This window comes from Mugil cephalus, chromosome 23, assembly GCF_022458985.1.
Source record: "Mugil cephalus isolate CIBA_MC_2020 chromosome 23, CIBA_Mcephalus_1.1, whole genome shotgun sequence".
NCBI lineage: Eukaryota > Metazoa > Chordata > Actinopteri > Mugiliformes > Mugilidae > Mugil > Mugil cephalus.
This window is the reverse complement of record NC_061792.1, coordinates 2715624-2742592: the sequence shown is the minus strand read 5'-3', so window position 1 is coordinate 2742592 and position 26969 is coordinate 2715624.

Here is a 26969-nt window from a genome sequence, read left to right as displayed (position 1 = left end):
CCAAATAATAACTTAACGTTATTTCAGTCACAATTTAGTCTAACCCATAATGTTGATAATGAAACTGATGATGCATTATATATTAATCTGACCTGATATGAAGAGTGCGCTGCAAGCGTTGTTGATGATTGTCTCTCTCCAATCCTTTCTTTTAATCACGTTCAACCAAAGTCATCTACGACTGACAGTGGCTTGTATGTGTTAAAACTTGACGTTAGTTGCTTTTTCCGTTTTGGCACCAAAAATACCACAAGACAACATTTTCCACGTTGACAGTGACAGTATTCGCCTCAAGCTTCCCTCTGTGTTGCCTCCAGCTAACATTGTGACGTCACAGTCTATAAAACATTTATTAAGATACAGAAAATAATTCATGTACATGGACCTCTTTGTTCCGCTAAGTTTCCAGGGAGGATGAAGAAAAAGATTCCATGCCTTATACACAAATCCACAGAATGAATGTGATTACCTATAGGTGGGGAGGAGAAGCAGTTTAGACTCGGCCCCCCACAAGACACCACCTGTTGACAAAGGATAGAAGGAGTAGTAAAAACTGAGAGAGAGCAAAAGACAGTAAAAGGGGAGGGTTGTTCCTCCCCCATATTTGGCATCCTGAGCTTTCTGCACAGAATATAATTACTTATAATACTAAATTAACTCACTAAATAAAAGTTTACTATAGATCTCACCCATCAGACTTAACTAGATCATCAAAATACACACCTATTTCTGCGGATTTACCCATTTGTCACATTTTTGGCTAAACCTCTATGACAAATAGATAGATAATTATTTCTAATTATTAATAATAATTAACGGTTCAAGGCAAAAATGTACTTGTAAAAAATTCAAATTTCTTGCTGAGTTCCAAGAGAGTTGGCAATCATCCAGTCTGAGCACCACCATATTGTATGTGCTGCATGCACATGCAGGCCGACTTCATAGAAATCCACAGCTGGTGATTCTAGACACTTTCAATGTGTATAATCATAAAAACATGACTCATAGAACTCTAACGCTTTGGCCCTCCCTGGTCACACTCCTCATTCATAGCGAATTCCCATCTGTGCTACAGCTTATATTTAATTGAAGACCAATGAAAGTTTAAAATCTACATTTGATACATTGTTTCATACTTTTTTTTTTTTAATCTTTTGCACATGACAGTTTGAAGTTGGCAGAGACAAGCATACAGACCTCCAGAGGGCAAGGGGGCGAATGTGTGGCTTTGACTGCGAATATCTGCTAAACACTGTCAGTAAGCCACACAGCAACACCAGCCGGGCCCACTTTAGTCGCTTATGTAACTTTTGGATATTCCTGCCTTTTAAATCGCCATCTGCTCTGTATCGGGAGGTTTTACGCCTCGGTGGCTGGAAGCTTCCTGTTATGATTTTCCTGATTTTTGCTTGAGGCGATGACTCCTTTAGAAGGAACAGGGAAACAGTGGGCTAACTTATAGGATATATATATAAAGATGTGCACTGTTTGTCTTTTTATTACAAGCAGCTGGGATTTTGTAAATAGTTGTTTGCACTTTGTTTTCTCTAAGTAGAGATGACGTCAAGTTATCACTCAGTTCGGGGAACAGAAATGATCTTATTGTGCTTATTTACATTTATTTAATGTCTCATCAGTGAATGAACTTGGACCACCTGAGGGTGTCCTGTGGTGTCTGGTTATAGGATGTTGCTAGTGGGGTTTTGTTTTTTTGGGTCCTATGGGTTGAGGGGAAGGGCCTCTGTGAATCAGGACTGTTCCAGTGCATCCCACAGATACTTGATCAGTTTGTGATCTCATGAATTTGGAGGCCAGGTCAACACCTTGTGCTGATCTTCATGTTTTTTGAGATGTTCCTTAACCGTTTTTGTGTTTGTGCCTGTGTCACCCTGCTGGCGATGGCTGCTGCCATCAAGGACTGTCATTGCAATAGTTTCCCAGCAGAACACTAAACGGCAGATGATAATGTTTTGGCTGATTGGTGTATTTGTACCTGTAGAATGGCAGCGTTCACGTTGCATAATATACATGGCAACAGAAATGTTAAACACACGTGCCTACAAATCCAAAACTCTAGCACTAAAGTCAAGATTTCTTCAAGGTTTTCCAGCCTTAGGTCAAGTCCTCCTCCGATTACTTGAAACAGGGCCTAATCGCTCCAATTACACAAATTGCCGTGCGATGCCATTTAAGATAATTTCTAAATTATTTATGAAGGCTTTCTCTACCCCAGTATGAAGGGAGCCATTAGAGAAGGTTCCCTTTACCGCCTCAATTAACCCTACATGGTTTCAGCATTAGCTTCCCGAGACTTACAAGTCAAAAAAACACAGAATTCTGATCTGTTTCAATGAACGAAGGAACAATTGACTTCTTTATTTATTGCTTCCATGCTGCTTTCACTGCAGGACAAATTCACTGCAGAGGCCTTGAATACTGTTTTAAGAAGCACAAAATTGCACACTCCTCGTCCAGCAGGTCTTTCGAAGACTTAACATTCAAGTTGACGATAGAAAATAGAAAATATGCATTCGATGCCAAAGAGGCACTGAGCCTGGTGTATCAACAAGGACTCTAGAGCAATTCTTTACAATAATATTTCAACATAACACATTTTCTAATTCTCTGAGATGTTTCTCTGCTTCTCTGCGAAGGTTCCTGCTTGGTCTCTGACTGCGACACGGAATGCAATCTGTGTAAGAAGATGAGTCACTGCAAGAAATGCTCCAGTATTTGGTTTGAGAGTGCATTGGATTTTATTTTTTAGGAAAATTAATTGTTATTGAGGCATTTTTTTTTATTACTTAAAGACAGTATCTCAAAGAGCAATAATATTACATATTGCTCTCAATGTTATGGCGGGAACATTGACTGAGATTATTGGGCGCACATATATTCTCATGGTCTTGCCAGTGCGCTGCCATGATTAATAAAAAGGTGTACCATATTGCTATACAAACTACATATAAACACAGCCACACATGTGCAGTTCACATCAAGATTCCCCAGTGTGATTTCCCCGAACATGAGGTAAGGCTAATTCACCTATGCGCTGCCATTAATGATCATGTAGCAACGCATTTGATTTGTTTGATTGAAAAAATTGCCAAAAACCTCTGCCCTCCAGAGATCAGTTTCTTGTGGGAGTAGACCAAAACTTTGCTCTGTTCTTGACCTGCTCGCAGTCCTGGAGCCTCTCCAGTGGCGCAGTCTGACAGGAAGTCCAGTGACAAAATCAGAATGTAATAGGCAGGTACATCAACGTCAACATGTAAATTACTGGGTTGACGCAGCATTCCTGTTCACATCGAAGCCGATTTGATAAAATCCTGGTCAAAATCATTTGAGCCTAGGTTGAAAACTCTTTGACAAAAAACAACCCGGGTTGTAGACGGGTTGTTGACACCACCCAATGAGACCAGACCAGGAACCTCCACCCAATATCATTGACACTCCTTGATGGCAGCAGTTTAGGAAAAACTCAAAAAAACGTATATGTGTTTTAGTATTTATGAGTATATATCTATGTGTGTGTGTGTGTGTGTGTGTGTGTGTGTGTGTGTATACACATATATTTGACATCAGTAACATAATCTGTACCTTGTAACAGAAGGACTGTCTGTACATGCCCCCCCCCCACCCCCCCACCCCCCAATAAAATACGCATTCACCTCAGGTATTAATGGTCCTGGTGATCATTTGTATCTGCTTCACAGATTGTTATATATTATATATTGCCTGCCACGCTCTTAACCACACGGAGCGTCGCTGTGTGCCCTTGGGCCATCCGTAATAGAGAGGATGAAGTTATCTTTCTGCACAGGTAAAAAAAATAAAAATAAATAAAAAATAGCAGACAGTGCTTAAGCCGTGCGGAGTGTTTCTATATGTTGTGGGATTGAGTTAGCCTGGCTCCCCTGCAAGAAAAGGCAATTTCTGTAGTGAGGCTGTGCACAGTAGCATACGTGAAGGTGCAACACTAGAGCCCCATGGAAGTTTAACTAGCCGCTGGGTTTTGTGTAAATCACAGGGCTGAAAGGATTTTAGACCACAGCTGGCAGAGCACAGTGCACCGGACGAATGAATTCACCCCGAGAATGCAGACAGGCATGAGATCAATAGTAATTAGGTTCTTAATGTGTTTCACTTTGCACACGTTTGTTTACATGGCACAAGTTTGGTTGCGAACCTCTGAAGGTGAAACTATCCAGCGAAAACAGGTTAACACTTACCTTAAACCTTTAAATCTGCAAACTGTGTGTGAGAGAGAGAGGTTAGACACACTTTGATGAAACAGTTTCTATCAGCATCAGCGCAAAGACAGCAGCGGCTTAAGCTGGAGCGAGGTTTGTCTTCATTTGCATTCCATCATCGCCCCCTGGATTTGTTTTGATTCATCGTATCATTTGCCTTTATTCATTTTCATTACAACCATAAGCTAATGGGAGATCTCCAAATGTGCCGTGGCACGCTGTGCATGATCGCTGCTCTGCTAAGGGTTACTTGACAAGCCTGCCGGCCCCTCTCCTCCACATGGTGCTCACCAGATGAGACGCTGACAGAAGTGAATAACTGGGAAGTTCTACTGGGGAACTTTTGAACCTGGCATTCATGTGGATGTTACTTAGGCATGGAACACCCACCTAGACCAGTCACCTATACAATGCCTACACAGTATTAAGAAGGTGGTCCTAATGTTATGCGTTATGTATTATGGCCTTTACCCCAAACTCTGACTCCCACTTTTGGCCAGCTGCAAACTATTGCTGACCTTTAGAGGGAACAGAAATAAGATTTGAACACTCTGGACTTGATCATCTTTAGCTTTAAGATAATTATGAAATTATCTTAAATTACCGACCATTTTTTGTATTCCTCCGCGGTTAGAGATATTTTGACCCATTTAATTAAGTTAGACAGTCTATTGATTTAGACTAATTGATTTAAGACTCTATTAACTATCCTTATTTAGATTTCAGTATTTTTCCAAAGTTAACTCCTTTTTTCTGTTCTGTCATGAAATCCAAATCAGTTCAGAATAATCTCAATGCTCCTGCTTCTCTGGTAGCAAGTTACAGACAGTCCAACATATACAGTGGCTCTTTTCACTGGTACGATGACGATTAGGAAGAAACAAAGGTCACTGGGTTTGGCGAACCATCCTGTGTCCCTCCTCCACGTGTGTTTCGCCCGCACACCACAGATGAAGCTCTGCTCTTCCACGATCTTCCAACTGGTACAAAAAACCTGACCTGAATAACCTGTGCGCTCCTCTCTCAGCCGTCGCTAATCTCCGCTTGTCTGCTTTTCTCGTCTGCTGTCTTCCTCACATGTGGTGCCACTGGCGCCACCAGTTTTTTACCATACTCCTTACTACATAATTTCCTTCATTAAGGTATTGTTGTTCAATGTGTTAACAGACTTTCATCAATTAAATAAAAACATTTTCATTTATCTAACTATTCCATCTTATTGAATTATTTATTCTCATTTAATCATATTTTGCAGACCAAAAATAAATAAATAAAAAAGAATTAAAAGAAGAACGGTTTGCAACTCTAACTTGGTTCCCATACGTCATTTCAAAGAGCTGGTCAATAGCTTTGGTTCGTTCACGAACATCACAACTCTAATGGGAACATGACTGGGTTACTAAATCTAACTGCAGAATTACACATTCATCAAAGGAGAGAATATCTATGATGACCGGCAACATTTTATTCAATTTCAGGGTCACATTTATCCTGGGGTAATTGCACTGCTAATGGGCCCCGTGGCTGAGTCCTGTCAATCACTGGAGCTGAAAAGGCAGGGGCATAGAGGTCAAGGATGGTTAAAATGAGGAGATCACATAGACCAGATGTGGCGCCGTCGCCGTCAGCTACTTTGACTTGAAAACACTCGAAAAAGTTGCAGAATCTGAGGAACCCACGGTGATTGTGGTCTCAGCTTGAAACATTGGTCTCTTGAACTGTGCTCAAGGTTGCTGATGAGCTCACAGCGGGAGCTGAATCTATCTGATGTAGTGAGGCCTGATGCTGATGAGGCCCTGGTCACTGAACAGTTTAAAGTTTCATGGTCTTTAATGTTCAGTAATATGTATTATTAGTTATTTACTGCTTTCTTAGGCCAGAACATAGGCTGTGTATAAATATGGACAATGCATCCCCACTTCCTTGCATTGATCTAACTGATACTAATTTCCCCAGGATGCGTGCAGTGCCACCTTGCAAGTTTGGAGCTAGAATCTGCGCAGTATGGTCCAAGAGTGGAGCCACAAGTAGACCATAGTTCTGCCAGACTTTTGTTTAAAAAACTGCCCTACCTCTGCCATTTACAAAGAAATGTTGGATTATGCACTATATGTCAATAAAGTACATCTATCCATCCATGGAAGTCTTAGCTAGCTTCATGCCTTACTCACTATGCACTGTTAGCATTAACATCATAGTTACACAAGTATGTTTTTGACGTTGGTTAAATTGGCTTAATAGAAATAGGGAGCCAATTTAAATCAAGAGGCCCCTCCCCTCAACCCATAGGACCCAAAGGCCCCCACTAACAGCATTCTGTCACCAGACACCAGAGGACACCCTCAGAAGGCCCATCCATATCTATTCTCTGATGAGTCAGAGAACATGTGGTCATAATGTTATGCCTGCAACACCAATTCTGAACTCCTTCCACTATTTCCCGCGCTCCTTTCGTTCAGCTCCTCATCTTTTGTCCCGTAAAATAACTGCTTAGCCGATTTTGGTGCAAAAACAGCTTAACTGTATGTCAATAGCCCGTTGCAGCTGAGGGATCAGCTCCGAGCAGATGATAAAGTCATTTATTTGTCTTGTGCCAGCCTTGTCGGAGCCCAGTTAAAGGATGGTTGATATAAGCCTGAGGCTGGTTCAATACCTCATTTAACCTCCCTCTCTCGCTCTACTGTCTTAAATGATAGATCAATCAAATGCGGCAACTGACTTAATTTACATTTCAAGAGCACACTATGCACATTCCCAGTTTTACACTCTATACTAAAATATACAGGTATTTACACATTTAATGTTTAACATTTAATTAAGAGAGATGTTAAATAATAAATGAAAAAATAAAACTGAATCATGTTCTTCATTGGGTAATGGATAATTTGTAAGTTTCGACAGAACAAAGAGAATTTGCTGTTTTCGAACCTTTGGATTGCAGATTTGTAGCCCAGAGGATGGCGCTGGAGAATGGCAAGTACAACTGACATCCAATACTAGATCATAAGAGATCTTGCCCTAAAACCAACTGAAGATTCATGGTTTCCCTGTTAGCAGTTGTCGAGGGATTTAGTCCTTCTTGGGTGGAATGCTTTCAGTTAACATAACCTGAGATTTCTTTCACTAGAAATTGCGGCCTAATAGACTGAAATTATGTTGCTGTTCAACACGTCACTTGTATTTTCCGTGTTATGGATCTTTTATTATGTTAAAGTATCAGGCACTATTGCATATCTTTCTTATAGTCGGGGAAATAGAAAGAACACAGTGTATCCTGTTAAAAAAAAAAAAGAAAAAGAAGTAGTGTGCATCAAAATAATAATTCCACTGCTGACATGTTCTTAAATAATTAAAAACACGTCAGTGAGACACAATGTTCCTGCTACATTCCCACAATGTTTTGTGTTTTTTGACTGAATTTGAGTGAATATCACCCACCATTGTCACTAGTCATCGCTTGTTTTTGCAAAGTCACATACACTTATGTGTAATTCAGGACATCCATTTGTGTGTAATAAAGTTTTAGTATACCTTTCAACTGATACTGTAGCTCTAACACAGTCAGTTATTGAGATCAAGACTAGAGGTCATAAGGTCCTACGTCTTCTGAAGGCAAAAACTTCCCATAACACGCCTTAAATCTGGAGTTCCTTGGCAATTAATGGGTTGTTAGAGAAGCACTAACTGTGAAAAAGAAGACACCACACAGGTTAATCCTAACAAGTTCCAGAAGAGTATTGTGCTGTAAACCAGTCAGAATGTTAGTGGGGGACCTTTGGGTCTTATGGGTTGAGGGGAGGGGCCTCTGTGGATCAGGCTTGTTCCAGTACATCCTTCAGATACTTGATCAGTTTGGCATCTAGGGAATTTGGAGGCCAGGTCAAGACCATGTGCTGTCAGTCATGTTTTTTGAGTTGTCCAAAATCCTTGTGATACCCTTGATTCATGTTAGCGCAGGGGTATAAAAGGAAAGCACTTTATCATGTTTGTTCTGCAATATTGATTCATATGACGTAGCTTTCAGCACTTTTCCACATGTAACAAAAGCAGACTGTATGTCGGACAAAACCTGCTTCAGAGTCCCGATATCTCTCTGTTTAAAAACGTGGAGTCTCCATTTTCACTCACTACCTGTAATGCGAAGGATGGCAGCCAGTTCAGAGAGGGAATTTTCACACTAATATCTGAATGCGGAGACACAAATCAATTGCAGCAGGCAAATAGCTTTTTGATTAAGATTTCCCCAGTGTTTAATGAAGAAAGCTCTCACTTTCTCTCTCTCTATATATATACTGTATATATATATTTATATACATATTCGTCCCCCTCTGAAGTATTATTGGAGAAGAACTTAGAATCTATTAAAATGGAGAGCTTTCGTTTGGATCCGGCATGGTTAGTTGGAAACATGTAGACCTCGGGACGTGAGGGATGAAGTAAGGGAGGCATTACAGATGGATGTAGGCAGTGGGCGTATTGATCGCACCCCAAAACTCATCAAGCCATTCCAAGAAAACGTCTGATGGATCCGACAGCCAGTCTACTCAGCGCCAGTGATTCCCTGGGTGGTTAATGACAAATCTTCAGCTATATGTCATATAAACATTAGGCAGCACGTGGCATTTATCACCTGCTCCTGATGGCACTCATGTGCCCTTACATGATCCCGTTGAGGCTGTGATGTTAACAGAAATAATAAGATCAGGAAAGCTGCCTACTCTTAGGAAATACTAATAAAGGCACAAAACTCCTCTTATACAGTATCTGAAAATACAGAATTATGTATAGGGATTGGTGATGGTGATGAAAGTTCTCATCACGGGAACAAATTAAGATCCAACAAGCAGAACTGGTGAAGGAGGGGTGAGGGCCCTGTGCGAACATGCACATGCAACAGTTTTAATCATATGGCACAAATTTGTAGTGCATTTAATTTGGGCTGCCGTGGTGTCTGTAATCAGATACGACAACAAGGGGAACACTTCACAATACACTACACAAATAACAGAATTAGTTTGGGATGAAGCAGTGAATGATAATAATAATAAAAAGATAATTAAACATTAATGAGATGTTCCTGGTTCATTTTGAATCAAGACTATACAGGAGATCAGAGTTACCAGAATTGAGTTACAAGCTTGGAGGTGGAATAAAATCTTAACTAATGCATTAGATCAAACCAGGCCAAAGCATTCTCTGCCCACAAATCAACATTTTTGACCTTCATAATTAATTAATTAATGTCAACTTACCCACAGTAACATTTTATCAAAGTTTGTGACATACGGAAATACCATATTTATGACTTAATTGTTTATTAATACAGGGTCTCTAGTTTAAGCATGTACACCAGATAGGTGATTGAATAATATGGCGAATAATGACATGAAGAGCCACAGGGGTGGAGGTATGAGCAATGAGCAGGAACGCTGAGCAACATCAAAAACCGAAATATTATGAAACTTGTGTACAGAAAAAAAATGGGGAAAGATAATTCGAGACTACTGCTAGTTAGGGGTTGAATGACTGTGGTGAAAGTCAAGTTGTTCTCGACTGGTCACCAAGCTTCAGCTCTATCATAACTCATCATAACTCATATCATAGCTCTATCATAACTCTCACATGGTGCATTAACTGACATCAAGAACAAAAAAACACGATGTACAACCACTATAACAGAACACATCACAACTAAACTGAGCCAGACAACCTGTCAGTACGCATGGGCACAAAATGTTTTGGAAGAGCCAAATGAAGGGCTAAATAAGTAGTTTATGTGAGGAAATCTACCGACCATTTCAGAACTGGAGTACATCTGAGCCCCTTTGGATGGATGACTGTTGCGCAAAGGGTCACATCAAGGTCCTGAAAACAAGGGACTATTTCCACCAAAATTGTCAAGAACACTGGCAATGTTATTGGTTCAAAACTCAGTTTATATTTGCTTAATATACAGTTCAACCACTGTTAACTGATATGAACTGTGCACATTTTAGTTTTTCATTAGTAAGGGGTGTGGTGAATTCACATTTTCATTTTAGACCCTTTCAAGCCTTGTATTAATACCCCTCCTGGGCAATACAAACAATGCACCTCCATTCACAACCAACACTTCCATTCTTTTCCACCATTAACTATCAAAATGAAAGCATTGGAACTACACAGTGTATACAGAACTGCCACAAAAGGAGAAATTGAACTTCAACATTCAACACATCACAACACCTCACAGTAGGTCGAGTAAATGAGCATTCACTAATGATTTTTCAAAGCTGTAATGTCTCCCTGAACTGAATGCCGTAACAGCGGCGACAGGCGTTAGCAACAGGATGTCCTTAGACCTATTCACAACTAAATAATACATCATTCTAAACATGCAATTATTAACTAAGACTGCATTTTATGTGAATGGTTAAATATCTTTGCCAGTACAGTCAATGATACAGAACTAACAGATGTGTTTTTAATTAGACAAGAGTACGGAAATTCAGTTTTATACTTTATTTCTTGAATACAAAAAAAGTACAGCTTAGGTACTACATACAACTGTCTGTTGTCTTAGAAGAGGGTTTTCCTTAAAACTGAATTCTTCTGCTGAACATCCATTCCAAGGTCTCCATGCCACTGTGCCCCCTCCTTGAGAATCACTGGTGTATCCATCAACCTCCATGTGTCCAGCAATACTTCTCCTCTCAGCTTGCCCTCTCTAGTTTCATAAGAGTCTTTCTGTGTCAGTGAATTTTCTGCACCCATGCTTCCGGTCCACATACTAACCTCAGGGGCGCAGCCTTGTTTTATGCATGTCCTCTTCCCGTCTCAGGACCATAAATGGTCTCTCAGTGGGGAGAAGTGGGCCACTCACATGAGATGCACAGAGGCAGCTGAATGCTGCTGATGGTCTGCCCTGAGCCCTGCCGAATGTGGCCGATTAACCCCTCCATTCCCTTGACTGACGCCGGTTCCCTCCCTTTCTTAATATACCGTCACGCACTGCCGTCTCTGACTCTGGGAAACTGGCTGTACAGCAGTGATTGAACAGGTCATGCACCCAGCAACTGCTTGGTTTTGAGGAAAGCAAATATCACTAATGAATATTTTATGCTTCAGTCTTGGTCTGTGGAAAGTCTGAGTGTAAACATTCATGAAGTCACCTGTTCCTGTCCATTTTTGTTCGACATCTGGACAAATGGTGATAAAAGAAAAATCACAAGCACAGAAACACTGCAAACAGTATCCATAATATCCAAGTCTAGATTGAGTTTGTAGGCATAAGCACCCCTAATCACTCACTGTGGAGCGATTAAGTTTAATTAAAATGAACTCTGGTTTGCCTGTTGCCCCCCCCCCCCCATTTGTGTGTTACAGCAAGAGCCATGTTTCTGAAAATTTTATGATCAAACTGAACAGATGGATGTGCTAATAAGGTGTTTCTCCCAAACGCCTTGTCTCCCCCAAGAATAATACATAAGAAAATACATAAAATATATCCATATAATATTGCTTATGTATTACAGCCTCGGGTTGTATTGCACTTTTTCTGTTACCCTGTTTCCTTGCGTTTTGAGAGTTTCTTCTTGGTGTTTTGTTTCTTGCTTTTCTTACTGTGTTTTCTGCCCCCCTTTGATGATGTGGTTGGTTTATCCTGGTGTGCTCCATCCTCAGTTGTTTCACCTGTGTCTCCTAATCCTTTAGGCCGTGTGAATATCTATAGTCCTGCCTTTTCCTTTGTCTTTTACCAGGCCATTTGTTGAGATTGAGTTGAATTTATCCTTGTGTTTCTTAGTGTTTATTTTCCGCTACCCTGGTTTTGTTTTAATTTTGATTTTTGGTATTACTACACGAGTCACACTTAAGCACTTTTTGTTAACTCATTTGTTAAATTAAAAACTTCATCAAGTCCTTGGTATTTTGCTTGCTTGTCCTGCATTATGGTCCCTCCTCCTTCCTACGAGGACTGTCATGCTATCAGATTTTCACTTCATGATTGTCATGATAATGATATTATCACGATCATTTACAGTAGGAGTGATCAAATTCTTCCCAGTGGGAATGTTAACTTTGCAGTAGATAAAGGTTAAATATGGGTATCTATAGCATGCATGTGCAAAGTAAACACTATCACAAATTAATTTTGAAAAATGAATGTCAGTGGTTCTTGTGCTTCACATTTATGAAAAAATGACTTAACTTCTTCTTTAAATAAGGGAAATAATTCAAATATTTGAAGACAGTGGAATCGAACTTGGTATAAAGATTGTTTTGCCAACTGTTTAGAATTTTCGTTTGTCTCTCTGTCACTGCCCAACACGCTCCATCTACATCCTCTTACTCGCTGCTGATTTCCTTCACCTCACAGGAGCTCAACAGCGCCACCTTACCATCAATGTATCGCAATGTTATTCTCTGGTCAGGAGTGGGAAAAATCAATTACACACTGGGCAAGGTGCAGGCCACATATAATTGGTCGCATGCCAAACCTCAGATTGGGCAGCCAGGATTTACATGATATTATAATATTTTTCAACACTTTCATTTGTAATACCACAATTAAGGCTGTAAAAAAAAAAAAGGCTGTACTCTTTTTGTGTTCAAGAAATAAGGTATAAAACAGAATTTCTGTACCCTTGTCTAATTAAAAACAAATCAGTTCTGCATCATTGACTGTACTGGCAAAAAGATTTAACCATTCACATAAAATGCAATCTTAGTTAATAATTGCATGCTTAGAATGATGTATTATTTAGTTGTGAATAGGTCTAAGAACATCCTGTTGCTAACGCCTGTCACCGCCGTTACAGCATTCAACTGGGGGAGACATTACAGCTCTGAAAAATCATTAGTGAATACTCATTTACTCAACCTACTGTGGTAATGAGTAAATAAAAATGGGAGAATATTACACTGTAAAATAGAATACAATAACTTTAAGATTATAGTCTGTTTCGCGCAATTTCAGAGCGTGTTTTGTAAAAGGCACGCTTTTAATAAATGTTTTTGTTCTACTCTGTGGATCAATTAATAGAGATGTCAACGCTAAAGTTTCACTCCTTTTACTAGTTCTATTGACCATTATGTTTAGGATAAGTTGTGTTAACTCGGTGACCCGTGAGCAGCTGGATGATGTTCAAGAAAAGTTAGGCAATGGTCAGGTTTCCTGGTTTTCTTCCTTTTTATTATCAGTACCTAGCAATAACAACAACAGCAAAGGGTGAAATGTCTCTTGTGGTGAGACCTACAACACAGAGAGATGGTAACTGGCGCCTTAAGTACTGTGCCACCGGATTAATCACTGGAGTCTTCCACTATACAGGTAAACTTAAACATTTATACCATGGCTAACTAACCATAGACCAATCTTCAATGTACCCTGCACACATAATATTTACCATACTAATTTTTTCTACTGTCCTCATCCCCAATACATCTCTAAAATATAAATACAATAAATAGAAATAAACACCCTGATTTGAAAATCCCCCCACTTCCTATCCTGTCACTTGGTCTCTCCAGGAACCTTTATGAAGGTGCTGTGCGGCCGAGGGAATCGTTTGGCCGCGCACCACGGAGCAGACACCGGACTGGACGGGTAAGCGCTCAACACAAACAACGTAATTTATCACAGTAGCACTAACTTGGTCATTTACTACTGATGATATTGCATACACGTATTCCCAAACACTTCTGCACTGCTTACGGTGACTCTTCCAATAATATGCACAACTTCGGCGGAGCTTAGCTTTTCCTCTCCTCTCGGGCAGGCGGAGCCGAGTGCGCGCTCCCGCACCTGTCCGACGGCACGCAATCAGCCGCGGTCACAAGGTTCTCTAAAAGCTAATACACATTCAATAAATAAAGTTAAATATCTGTAAAGATGTGCAAATAAGCAATGTGCAAAATGTATTGCGCAAACCATGGTAAAGACAGTGCTATCGTGACTCAAGTGCAATGTGCGATTATTACCATCACTTGTGCAAAGTTGTACAAATAAATACTGTTGTCACATGTGCAATATAAACAGGTAACAAAATGCGCTTCGTTACAAGGTGAAGGTGACCACAGTCTACAACCAAGTGTAGTTTCAAGCTGTTACTTTTTTCTATCATGCTTCACTTAAAGTGAATAGCTGGCAACTCAAAAAGACAAAATGAGCCATAGACGTCACAACAGCAGGATGCATTTTTGCACAAAAACGGTAAAGTGAAGTGTAATATTTGCCAGAATATTCTAACAATATAAAGGCGAGCACAACTGCCTTCCAACCATTTTATCCGGGTTTGATTTCCAGTCAGCGCAAGTGAATTTCCAACAGGAGAGCTGACCCTCCCTCTAAGCTCAGGTGAAGGAAATGTTCGCTAACTGACCTTACTCTGGACTTGAACACTGCACTGGATGGTATTTGGTTGGTGAATTCACACATTACGAATGAGAGCAGTAAGAGAGAAGATGGAGGGCTGCTAGTATTTCGGATTCAGATTGTATAACCCTGGGCACATCACAAGAACAACATTGATCTGCTAGCAGTTAGCATGGATCTGTGCTATCTGCAGAGGGAATTCTGGCATGTAGCCTTTGATGTCCCTCATTCTGTAACAAGTAGGCAGCAAACACAACACCCACAGGCCCTTCTCATCATTTCTGGTGACTTCAGTGATGCCTCTCAGTTTTCCACTCCCAGTTTCACATATATCACACCAAACTGAAAAAAACCCCACACACATTGGGTTTACTTTTTGCCAACTCGGAGAAGGTATATGTGTCCTCCTCTCCATCCAACTGGGAGATGTGATCACGGCCTGGTACATCTTCTGCCTGTGTACAATAACAAACTGACACCCCTACAGGAAAAGCTGGTCTAATGAGGCAGAAGAAGCTCTGAAAGACTGTTTTGAGGCAATTGTGTGGAAAGTTTTTTGAATATGGCAAGACTGGGAAAGGCAGAGTACACCCTGGACAGGTCACTAGTTTATTGCAAGGCTAACACACAAAGACAAACAAGCGATAGCACCCACAGCTATTTTAGTATTACTGATTAACCTCAATATGAAATGAAGGAACACAGGAAAATTTTGAGAAAACTCATACAAGCACACAGAGAAGATGAAAACTCATGTTTACACAAGCGTGGATTACCACCTCAGAAGTATGGGAGACCTGATGTGAACCCTGAACCACCCTCTGTAAAATTGTCAGGGTTCGTGCACATGTTAAGCTTAACAGAAAGTTAACTGAAGTTGTACTCTAGCCTATAGATCTGTTACAAAACACAAGATGAAATTTCTTCCCTGATCCTGAACAATTTCCTGTGTGGCTTGGAGCTCAATCAGTATTACATTTTTACCCACAGTAATGGAGTTACAGTTGTTTTGCTCCTCTTGCCTTGTGAACTGTCAAATAAGTGATTGTATTACTGGGTTAACACTTAATGTGTCTTGTTAGTTTCTTATTCTGTAGACATGTGAAGTGAAAATCTACTCATTCTCATTACCTAGAGTGTGAACGGTGATAGGATAGGCTAGGAAAGGACGGAGTGCAAGAGCGATTGTTTCATAAACATGAACTGTGTATTGTACACCTGCACAATAGATAAAGGAAAGCTGAGTCCCAATGAACACAGAGGCGATGACCAACTAAACACAGCAGAGTTGATTGTTGTGAAGAAAGGGCCAGGAGAAAGTCTCACCTCAGCATCTAACAGGTGATTTTTGCAGCTCAGAGCCAGTAAGATACACTTCTCAAAATTTCTGATGTTTTCCAAAAAATTGCATATGGAAACTACCACTGCGTCAGTGAGTAATATGGACTCCGCAACAGCTGGATTGTGGAGACTGTCTTAGACAATGGAGGTATGAGTGGCCTCATCATCAAAACTGTGCTACTATGATCCACGTCATACACAAAGTCAGAATTGAACAAAGGGGTTCTCCACTGCTGCCCTGAGTCTGGACCCCCTCTGCCACTTGCTGGGAATAACTGGTATTTTCTTTGATGTCCGGGACCAACATGCATTTGACGATGATTTGGTTCTGTTGAGCAAATCTCAAAGTTACACAGAAATATCTGAAATAATTGTCATGTGCTCATGTTTGGACACTGAGGCCTTTCTGAAGGTGCACTGGATGTCTTTCAGATCCAGAATTATCTATATCACTGATCTTGGGATGATGAACTAGCCACAATGATGCTGGTATGGACCTACCGTTGTTGATTATGTACATATCTACCATCCAATGAAAAGGCTAATGAAGAATTAATCTGTTTAACTCACTATGGCCACTATCCCATCCAGTCTGATTTGGAGTAATACCAGTAACCAAACCCAAACAACACCGAAAAACAAACACTATCTCCACGTCATCATTGAGAGCAAAGACGGAAAATGCTTCTGATTTTGCAGCAAATACAAGAAACTATGGGGCATATCACTGGTAACATGCTAAGACCTATCATCTCAACAGAATGAATAATCAAAAAGCAAAGCCAATCTTCAGGATGTGGCTACATGCTATAGCAATCTTATTAGATACAGAGTTTGGCAAAATACACAAATTCTCTGGTGAAAAGGGCCAATTCGGACCTTGCATTAAGATCCAATCTTGGCCAACCGATGGTGCAAAAGACAAGTGTGAACATGCCCAGGATGCGTTGGGATCGCATTTGAGAGTACAATCGAAGTGTCTGTGTAGGTAAAGGAGGAAAAGTTCATCACAAAAGTTCATGCATTGAGTCGTGTGGGAAGACTTTCTATGCCATCGTCTGAAGCTGTGGGTTGGAGGAAACCCTTCCCATCCTTGTTCTTCTGCTCAGCAGCTCAGCGCTAACAACTGATAGCCTAAAACAAAGACTAAGGTTGCCACTTCCTAATGTCACAACTTGTTACTTCACTTTTCTTTTCAAGTAGAGGCACTGTATCGCACGTCAAAGGCCACATGCTGATTGAGGATAATGGCAAAATAGCATCAGCTGGCCAAACTGATCAGGAGATGGGGTACATCAAACAGTTTGAGTCTTTACCTGTATTAGCCATTTCTCACCACAAACTCCTTTTGTCATATGTTTTTAGCTTGGCAGATGACTAACTCAGCAGTTAGCCTGTGAATAGATAAAATGAACACAATCTTCAGCACTATCTGTTCATAAATGCCCATTTTTTGTAAAAGAGTGCCATTAAGGTCTTAATAAAAAGTACTTGTTGCATTTACTTCACTATAAAGATGAAATGGAGGCATTAGCAAGCGTATCCAGTGTGTATTGGTGGATATGAGGAAAAAAAATCTTGCAGCAGTTACTGATCAGTTGCTCACTAGTGTACACACTAATAAAACATGCAGTAGTGTAATGCTGAAAGTCCCTGGATGGTTTCTGAAATAGTCTTCGACGAACAAATTATCTGCAAATTGCTAAGCAAACAGAAGAAATGGAAATTTTAGGTCTGCTGTATCTCTTGTACCTTTGTGTGTATGCATTAACATCATAATTATTTAATATGCTGTGAACATTGCCGGCATCACAAATGGGGAGTTGATGTCTGAACAACGTTGTGTAGTATGTTCACATACATTATCCACTATACGAAATAATAGTGTGAAACATTTGGTCGGTGTTGTATTGAGAATACATAAAAATACTGTGTGACATTGCCCACGACAAAGTGCACTATATATTAATCCAGTGACCTGAACCACAAGGTGACAGGTGTGAACAACCCCAGAACACACTGAGATCACATTTGAGGGATACAATCTTTGACCACTTTTGGAGGTAGTCAGAGATCGGATCACTTAAATGTGACAGAAAACTGATAGTAGTTTGGGCTTGCAGGTGATCCCAAAATCTGGAAAATTGAACACAAAATTACATGTTTTGCTTTGCACATAATGGGTATATTACACAGCATCTTAGAAAATATGCGACATATTGACAGCATGACTACAAATATGTTTCTGAACGATTCAAATAAATTTTCACAACCATAATATCTACGAAATAGGGTTGAACGAATCATACCGTCCCCTCTACAACCACAAATAACAACAAAGGAAGGTCGCAGCCAATCAGCAATCTCACAGGATTACTTTTCTGCCAAACAAATAATCCATCTTAATCCAGCACGGCAGCTGTGCGACTGTGGCCTCTCACCCTGCCACTTACTGTCCAACAGATAGAGCTCTAATGCAGCTATAATGAACATTTGACATAGTTTGTTTCCTCACTCCACTGACTCACACAGCCTGGAGACATGTGCGATTACACAAACTAATGCCCACAGCTCATGATTTCATGTGATTAAACAAAATTCCTGAAACCAGTCAGTGAGCGCGGCATTGTGTGCCAGCAACTAATGGGTTCTCAGTGGCCACAGATAGTGAACAAAGTGCTGGAAGGCAGGAAGTGCTTTTCACAGGTCAAGGTCATGGACTCAGATTGAATCCCAGCTAGCCAGCTTTGGATTCTGGGTTTTGTTTCCAGGAACAACGACAGGTGTTTCTGCAACAACTTGCAGCTCATGTCCATGTTTACCAGCATTAGGTCTGGGACTAGATGGTGATTTTTATTGTATGACAGGTCACGCTGACTGTAAAGTTTAAGAAATGGTTCAGTAAGGAAGATCTGCCCCCTCACATTCTGTGTCCCTTCCTCTGTGGCTCTGCCTCTCTATATACTCATCTCTTTCTTTCTCACATTGTCAAAATGACATCATCTGATTTACTTCAACCGTAAATCAATGCTTCGTCCCCATTCTGTGAATATATTGTAAATCTGTCACCATGCTTTCACGCCTTTAACGTGCAAACCTTCCCCGCCCCATTTCCACCCCTTCCTGGTCTTGCGATGTGACGTTAGTGAACAAACCGAATCTATTGACCACCTCTTGAAAAACGGGAACCGAGTCTCAGTGACGAGCTGTTCCTTTTTTTTTTCTGGGTTTCACACAAATGAAGGAGAGCAGGCACAGCAATGTCTATGTGGGATGCTTATATGATCGGATGTGTTATCCACACTGCACCAGGCAACAGTCTCAAGGAGGAGAAAGACACACTTCATTTGATGCAAGTGGAAGGTTACTGAAAAAGACAAATAGAACTAATAGAATGATTTGGATGCACTTTTGTGATGCCAAAAAAAAACACTTAAGTATAATATGTACCAGAATATTATATCAGGTTCGATTCCCAATCAACACAAAGGATGACAGAACTGCCCCTCAAAAGTGAAGCCAAAGTGAGTAGAACTCCCTCTAGTGACTGGCTGCAGTATAGGTCATAAGCTCTATCTCCTCCATGTTAGCAGATAGGACTTGGGTGAAACCAAAACACTAAAATATGTGTCATATATATATATATATATATATATATTTTTTTTTTTTCCAAGGATGATTTCTGTCATTTTAGGTAATTAATATAATATTGATGCCTGTTCAAGTGTCAAAAGTTTGAATACGTTTTGTTTTAATTATTTGACGCTATAGAAACAGGATGTTGATAACTGCTATACCAACCACTCTGTAAAGCATCCTGTGGGATCATGAGAGTTGTAAAATTAAATAAGTACAGCATATAATCCAACATTTTCAACATAGCTTCCAATGCAATGAAGTGGCGACACGTTGTACATACAGCCTTTGATCTAGAATCAATATTACTGAATAATTCAAACCCAGGTAAACTCAGGTAGCCTACCAAAAGGAACAGATCTGGCTCCTTTCAAACAGCTGTATATCCCATCTCTATCACTGGTCAGCCTGGGAATCTCACCAATGTTCCCCATCCACCACCAGCTGAATTAATCTGTTGCTCCACCGACAGAACTCCATGGGGTGCTGTCCCAATCATTCTTCATCAGCTGCCCATGATACCGTCAGTCATCAGAGTCTGTCAAAACGATTCACTTGTTCCTTTCCACAATTGCGCTCGCTCTTGATCTTTCCTTTTTGAAAGGACCTTTTTGGTTAGACACATTCACACCGTATCTCTGCGTGTCTAGTTTCCTGCACATCATGCAAGACTCGCAATCAACTATCTTTAGCTCCAGGGAGAACAGTATAGGAAACCAGTTCATGTGGTATTGGTATAATATGGTATATTTCTATATACAGTGGATGTACACTTTATAAATCTAATAAAGTGCTGTATGTGTTTACCCATTCATCCCAACTCAGCAGATGGGTTCCTTCATGTGTGGGTGGCTGTGGCTCAGTAGGTAGAGCAGGTTGTCCAAGAAGCAGGGGAAGGAGCAAGACGCTGAACCCCCGGCTATTCCTAGTGCTTGGCACCAGTGTGTGAATGTGTGTGTGTCAATTGCCTGACTGAATGGGTAGGTGTGTCACTATGGCTGTTAAGTACTTTGAGCACCAATAGGTAGAAAAGCACGCTATATAAATGTAAGACCACTAGCATATGAGCTCATTTGTTTTTTATATTTGAAGAGTTAAGGCTGTTACATACTCTCAGAGAAGCGGTAAGTTTGTTCTCGCTTCTAGGGATGTGACAACAAAATTATGTAATTTTGTTCTTGGAGCCACCGCTAATCTTTTCTCTCATCGGCAAGATCTGATGGACATGGCTGCCAAAACGGCTGGCTGTCCTCCAAAAATATTAAGAAAAATTGCGTTGTGGCGTATGAAGTGGGAGGACTTTGAGGATTTCCCCGGAGTTCAGCGCTTAAGTTTCTTGTGAAATTTAAATTATCTGGCCAAAAATGTTTCTTGTTCTTTAGCCCTAAGTATATAACACACTTTAGATTTCTGATATATCAAGTACGGTTTATCAATGCCAAGGACACAAACGTTGGGCTTGCATACTTGGTTGTTTGAATTTGAGAAGGTTGAATCTGAAGTACGGAAGGACACATCTTCATCCTGGAACTGAAACAGCAGCCTACTTGATGTTGTCTGCAGAATAAATTCTGGGCTACTTGGCTGTCTCACATGCACATAAGTTACCTCCCGATGCATCTTTGATAAAATGGGTGGCACAAGAAAACATATTTAAACAGTACTGGTGTTTGACAAGAACATCAACAAAGGCAAGAACACAAAGTGACAAATGCCCAAGGACTTTTTCCTCAATGAATAGTCTCAATGAACAATTATGCAATAGTTGTCTTTTTTCCTGTTCCCTTCTGGGCTCGCCACAGTGAATCACCTGCTTCTATCTAGCACTATCATCTGTACTCTGAAAAACTCAGTCCTGGCTTTCAAAAGCTTTTTTCTCTTTTTCTTTTTTTCAAAAAGGCTGGAATAATAAGAGGTTAAAAAACAAGTGTCACAATTCAATTTCAATCCAACTTCACTTAGATATCAAATAATGAAAAAAATATAACCGCAATTAAAATAAACAATAACTACAATAATATACAAAATATAACACAATTAAAATGCATGTAAAATTTACACACAATTAATCACAATAGAAATAAAATACTTCTTGCACGAAACAAAATATAACAGAACCCAGTGCAGACATAACAAAATATAAATTAGTGAAATAAGAGCATTGCTCAAAAAACTTTGTGCAATAATATGGATAATGTAGCAATGTGCTACCTGGAGGCATCATTACGTTACTGAAAATTCCATCCAGCTTCAAATGAGATCCAATTTTGGCCCATATCACCCAGGCTACAGTTCTGGTCTAATGTTGGACGTAAGAGATAAAGTGGAGGCTATTTCTACACATGAATACTTCCCAACTTCCCCTAAGGTGGGAGTCACTGATGCTAACTCCTGCTGCTATTATTTATTTAACTGACAAGGTTTTCTCTGTTATCCTCCAAAGTAAACTAGCTTTAGCTAGTAGTCCACTTGCTGCATGTAACTTTATGCTCTCTCCACTTTCTGCTGTAATTAAGCTAGCTAGCAACACAATGTTATGTATTGATTTTCAACACCTAATTACCTCTGTGATCCTGTTTTGACTCCTCTTCTACATGATGACATAATGACATTGACTTCACTGCTGTACTGTGGATAGTGTGAGCAGCATCACTGGTGGAGAGGGCTAGTTGCTGGCCGCTTGCTAAACTGAGCGGCGCACAGAGCTGCAAAACTAACTAAGGAACTAGATAATTTGTAGTTGGGTTGGTAGTACGCTGTTAATATGGGGGAAAAACCCTGCCCCGTGGATCCACGGCTCCCTTTTCATTTGCCTATGTTGCCTATTCTTAGGGCAGACTCTGCTCTTTGATAAGAAAGTAAAAAGGAACTGTGCAACTTGGAGAAAGGATAAATATTGAAGAAAGACAAATTCAGCTCTACTCAAATGAACTAAATGCTCATAGACTAGCTCCAGCATCAATACTGGAATATGTGCTCACACCACAGACAATCTTTATGTTATCCTTGAACATACTGTGATCCACGAAACCCCCCATCTGTCCATCTGCCTGTTCGCTATGGCAGCTGCCATTTATGATTTGGATCAAAGGCCCAGTTGGTCAGCGGATCGCCTGGAAATTTCTGTGGTCTAAGGTCGGGGACAAACTGTGGGCAACATCAATCCAAATTTATTAGGCTCTCCAGAGACATGGGACATCTGTGAGGTGCACTTCTGTGTGTGACAAGCAAGGATCGCCGACAGGTCAAGGAGAAGGAAGGGTGGAAGTATTAATGCAAAACAGAGACAGTATACTTCTGACATTCTGACTTCATTTGACAGTCATATGATCAAGAACATTAAGTCACGACTTAGAAATCAAAACAAAATTGGGGCATCTGAAAATATATTGATAAAGAACTATATCTAGGATACCAAGGAATTTTCTTCATATTTGACTCACTTCATTTGACAATCATCAGCCTGAATGCTGCTGTCGTGTAGGGGACTGTAAAAGACCACAGTTCTTTCAGCCCTACAAGCCCATTGTCCATTTTCTGTCATATTCAAGTCCCTAATGTTGTGCAAGAATCATATTACTGTATGATTCAATAATTTCGCTGATGTAATTAATACAATGACAAACACAATTTAAGGCGCCGCGGGAACGTTCCTTATCATTCGTCATGACACACTGTTCGGAGACTGTAGCAGTCAGTACTGGCTCCATGATGAAAATGAATTGTCAGTTACAATGTATCATGAACCATGTATTAACGTATTGAACTTGAATTGTACTAAATTACATTGTATAGAAAAATATGTATCAAAAAGAATTTCACTTAGTTTTGGTTTTAATTTGAAAACTGAATGAATGAATGATACACAGATTAAAAAGCTTATAATAAACTCATGTAATCTGGTTCTATTCATCATTCTTATTGTTATTCTCCCATGTATCTTGCATCACCTAGTCTCATGTAGTCATCTTCGTATCATGCGTATACGCTGCCTGTATGCGTTATGCAGATATATGAATTTATTTGCTTGCATCTTCCCTTTTGTTCCAGTACACCTGTATATATCATCTTGTTTCCCTTGCTGCTCGCTTCTCTTCTTCTCTAAGATTTCGGGATCTGGGTTCTGTATAACGTATTAACGCAATTCAAATAGTTATTGACACTATAAATAGGCTACACTTGAACTGAATGGAATTGAACTGGATTATATGAACTTAATTGTACTTAACTGATTGAATTGAATCATATCAAAACTGAATTGAATTATATTGAATTTTGCCAGCATTTTTCATCATCAATTCTTCAACTAAGGACTATTTAGGAACATTACTACGTGCCTCAGTTTAACAATTTCACTGGGCATTAACTATAGATTTGAAGACTCTAGATCTCTTAAAACACCCGCAATGCTTCACAGAACTCATGTCTTATTGAAATGGAAGGTAGATAGGAAGGGGCACTTTGATATTTTGATGTCACTTTGATTGATATCATGCATAAATTGATAATACTAGCTGCCCTTACTGTTGATGAGTGGATTAGCAAGGTCGGGTGAATTTATTCATTTAAGCTGTCAGATAAAGGCCAGGGGATTTTTCTCAATATAATTCATTCACATGTCTACGTTTGGCCAAATTACAATGCCCAATAGAAGGGTAGGTTGAAATTTCCTTCCCAACAATGGCTGATCAACTGCACTTGTTGCTAAGTATTCACTGAAGAGGCCTTGCCGTCGTTTTCATGTGTCAGCACCAGAGGGCCGGCTGCTCCTGAAGAATCCCATTGTCATGCCTCAATGGTCCCCTTTACAGCTTTTATGTATCTGTTTGCCGCCCCGAGGCGACAGTAATCGTCTGTGCTTAAACACAGAGGAAGAGAGGAGGCCTTGCCTCCTCAGAAGTCCCCTCCACCCCCCGCCCCCTCTTTGTCTCTCTGCATGCAGTTACTGCCGCTGTTTGTCTAAATCATCAGAGCCGAGCTTGTCCTCTGTGAAGTATTAAACGCCACATGCCTTGCCCTCATCTTGGTGCCTCTGCTAGTCTGCAAGTTTGACAGTCCATTCATTCTGCAGGACAGCACACCGCCACATCCATCCCTTTCAATCCACCGATGGGTGTCCAGTGAACTAGACATGATGTGATGTAGATGCATATAATGAAAGGTGACTGTAAAATGCATGCATCCATATTGTCTTAAGAAAGTAGCAATATAATGACGTAATATGCGGACAGGGGTCCTTTTGCATGGAATCGAAATGTACAAATGCATAGTAGAACAGCTTAAAAACTTCCACGCACTATGCGGAGCAGCCCTAGCACTGGAAATGAGAAACAAACTAAGAGGTTCTGGCTGAGCAATACCACATCATTCCAGCCAACCAGCAACAGAGGACGGTTATGCTTGAGCACAGGAAGGGGTAGATGGGGGAGTGAGAGAGATTATCTGTCTGGCACTGGCTGAACTCTCAGAGAGAGTCAGACAAACATTGGTGAGGCTTTCCTATGGTGCCTTTCTCCCTATTGGTACTCAAAGCGCTTTACTGTCACCGACTAGTCGTTACTGCAAATCCTCTCAAGGGCAGTCAGCGAACAACTTCATTGTACTATTGAGTACTACTAAATGCTATTAACAGTGCCAATTTATATAGGCTATACATATCTGCCGTGCAAGCTTCACTTACCTTGGTTTTTTTGTGTGAAACTTGACAATAGGTATTCAGGTCCACAATATAGATTTCATTGTTGTAAAGCATTATTTGCATTGCTCAAGGATACTTTGGAATGCCGAACGTTCGGGGTTCGAGCCACTAACCCTCTGGTTTGTGGACAACCCGCTCCACCTACTGAGCCAAAGCCACTTCATGGTGAAGAGACCTCAGAGAAATCAAAAGCAAGATAGATGTGGGAGAGATTTTTTTTTTAAATAGCTTTGTGGTGCACCAGAAAGGACATGAAAAAATACATAAAGATGCAATATTCAGAGAAACTTTCTCGGGATCCTTAGAAAGATATTTGAGAGGTCTGAAGGATTTTTGCAAGATCTTGTAAAAGTTCTAAAACTTAAGTTTTAGATTTACTTGGACAAGAAGAGCAGTGGAGGATGACTAGCAGCAGTTCCTGCGTTCCAATCTCAATTACGTGCGTCAAGTCACAGTAGACTTTACACTTTTTGTTCTCTGGTGCTAAGTAGTCTCTTCACTGATTTTATGCCAGAGACCAATCTGAAAATAAAACTCTCCCAAGGACGAGTGCCTTCCATTGATGAGATTTCCTTTGTGTTCAACTAACCCGGAAGTAAATGACGCTTTATAGATCTTGTAAAACTTTCTCAGGAACTTTTTTTTTTTTTCTCAATGTCCCTTCTGGGGCTCCGTACTGTACAAAATCAGTAAGTGTTTTTTTTTATAGAACCTGTTTGCTGGTCGGGAGGTACAACATGGGTGTGTTATATATTTGTGTTGACTTGGAAATTTGCATCCATGAATTTGGAGACTTGAACTTCTGAAGGAGCACTGACAGGTCAGTTAATATGGAGGACCAATTCTGCCACAATAAATAAATGAATAAGTAAATAAATATCTACAGATAAATGCCATAAATAATTAAATACCTAAATATAAGTCATAGATGCTATTTATTTATTTATGCACGCACTCCAGCATGCACAACAAAATGTGATGCAGATGAGGGGGCTTTCTTCTAATGGTTGATCGGTGAGTGCACAATGCTGGTTTAAAATAAAGTTCATACAATTATATTTAGAGAATCAGATATTATTTCTTCTATTTTTAATTGAGTAAGTGTCAGTGTTCTTTTGGGACACTTTTGGACCTAGACCAGACCAGACACGCTCACCCCGCAGACAGGACACTCCCTGATGGCAGCAGCCATCCCCAGCAGGATGCAGCGTGACACAGGCAAACGCACAAGGGAGACCTACAAATATTAGGCAGGTGGTCATAATATTAAGCCTGATCGTTGTCCTTTGCCAAAATCACTGGATCCTCCTTTATGGACTGCAGTTGTTTACCAAGTTGAAACCACACTGCAGTAACTTGAATGTCCATATAAGGTTATGGACCCCTATATTAAAATGTCCAACTTCCTAGCAAATATTTGCAGCCTGTTTTTTTGCCCAAAACAATTGTACAGCATATCAAATCAACAGTAAAACTGTGTTTTAAGATTTTTTTAATCTCTAATTCTTTCTAAACAGTGGAATTTTGGAATCTGCTAAATTTCAAATGGTAATAGAGGCATTTGTAGTCAATTATCCAGACCTGAAATGATAAGAAAAAGAAATGTTAACATTTAGTATAAATTAGATAAACTGAACAACATTGTTTGAATAGTTTATTTCTTTTCTCCCTGACCCGATTATCTGCA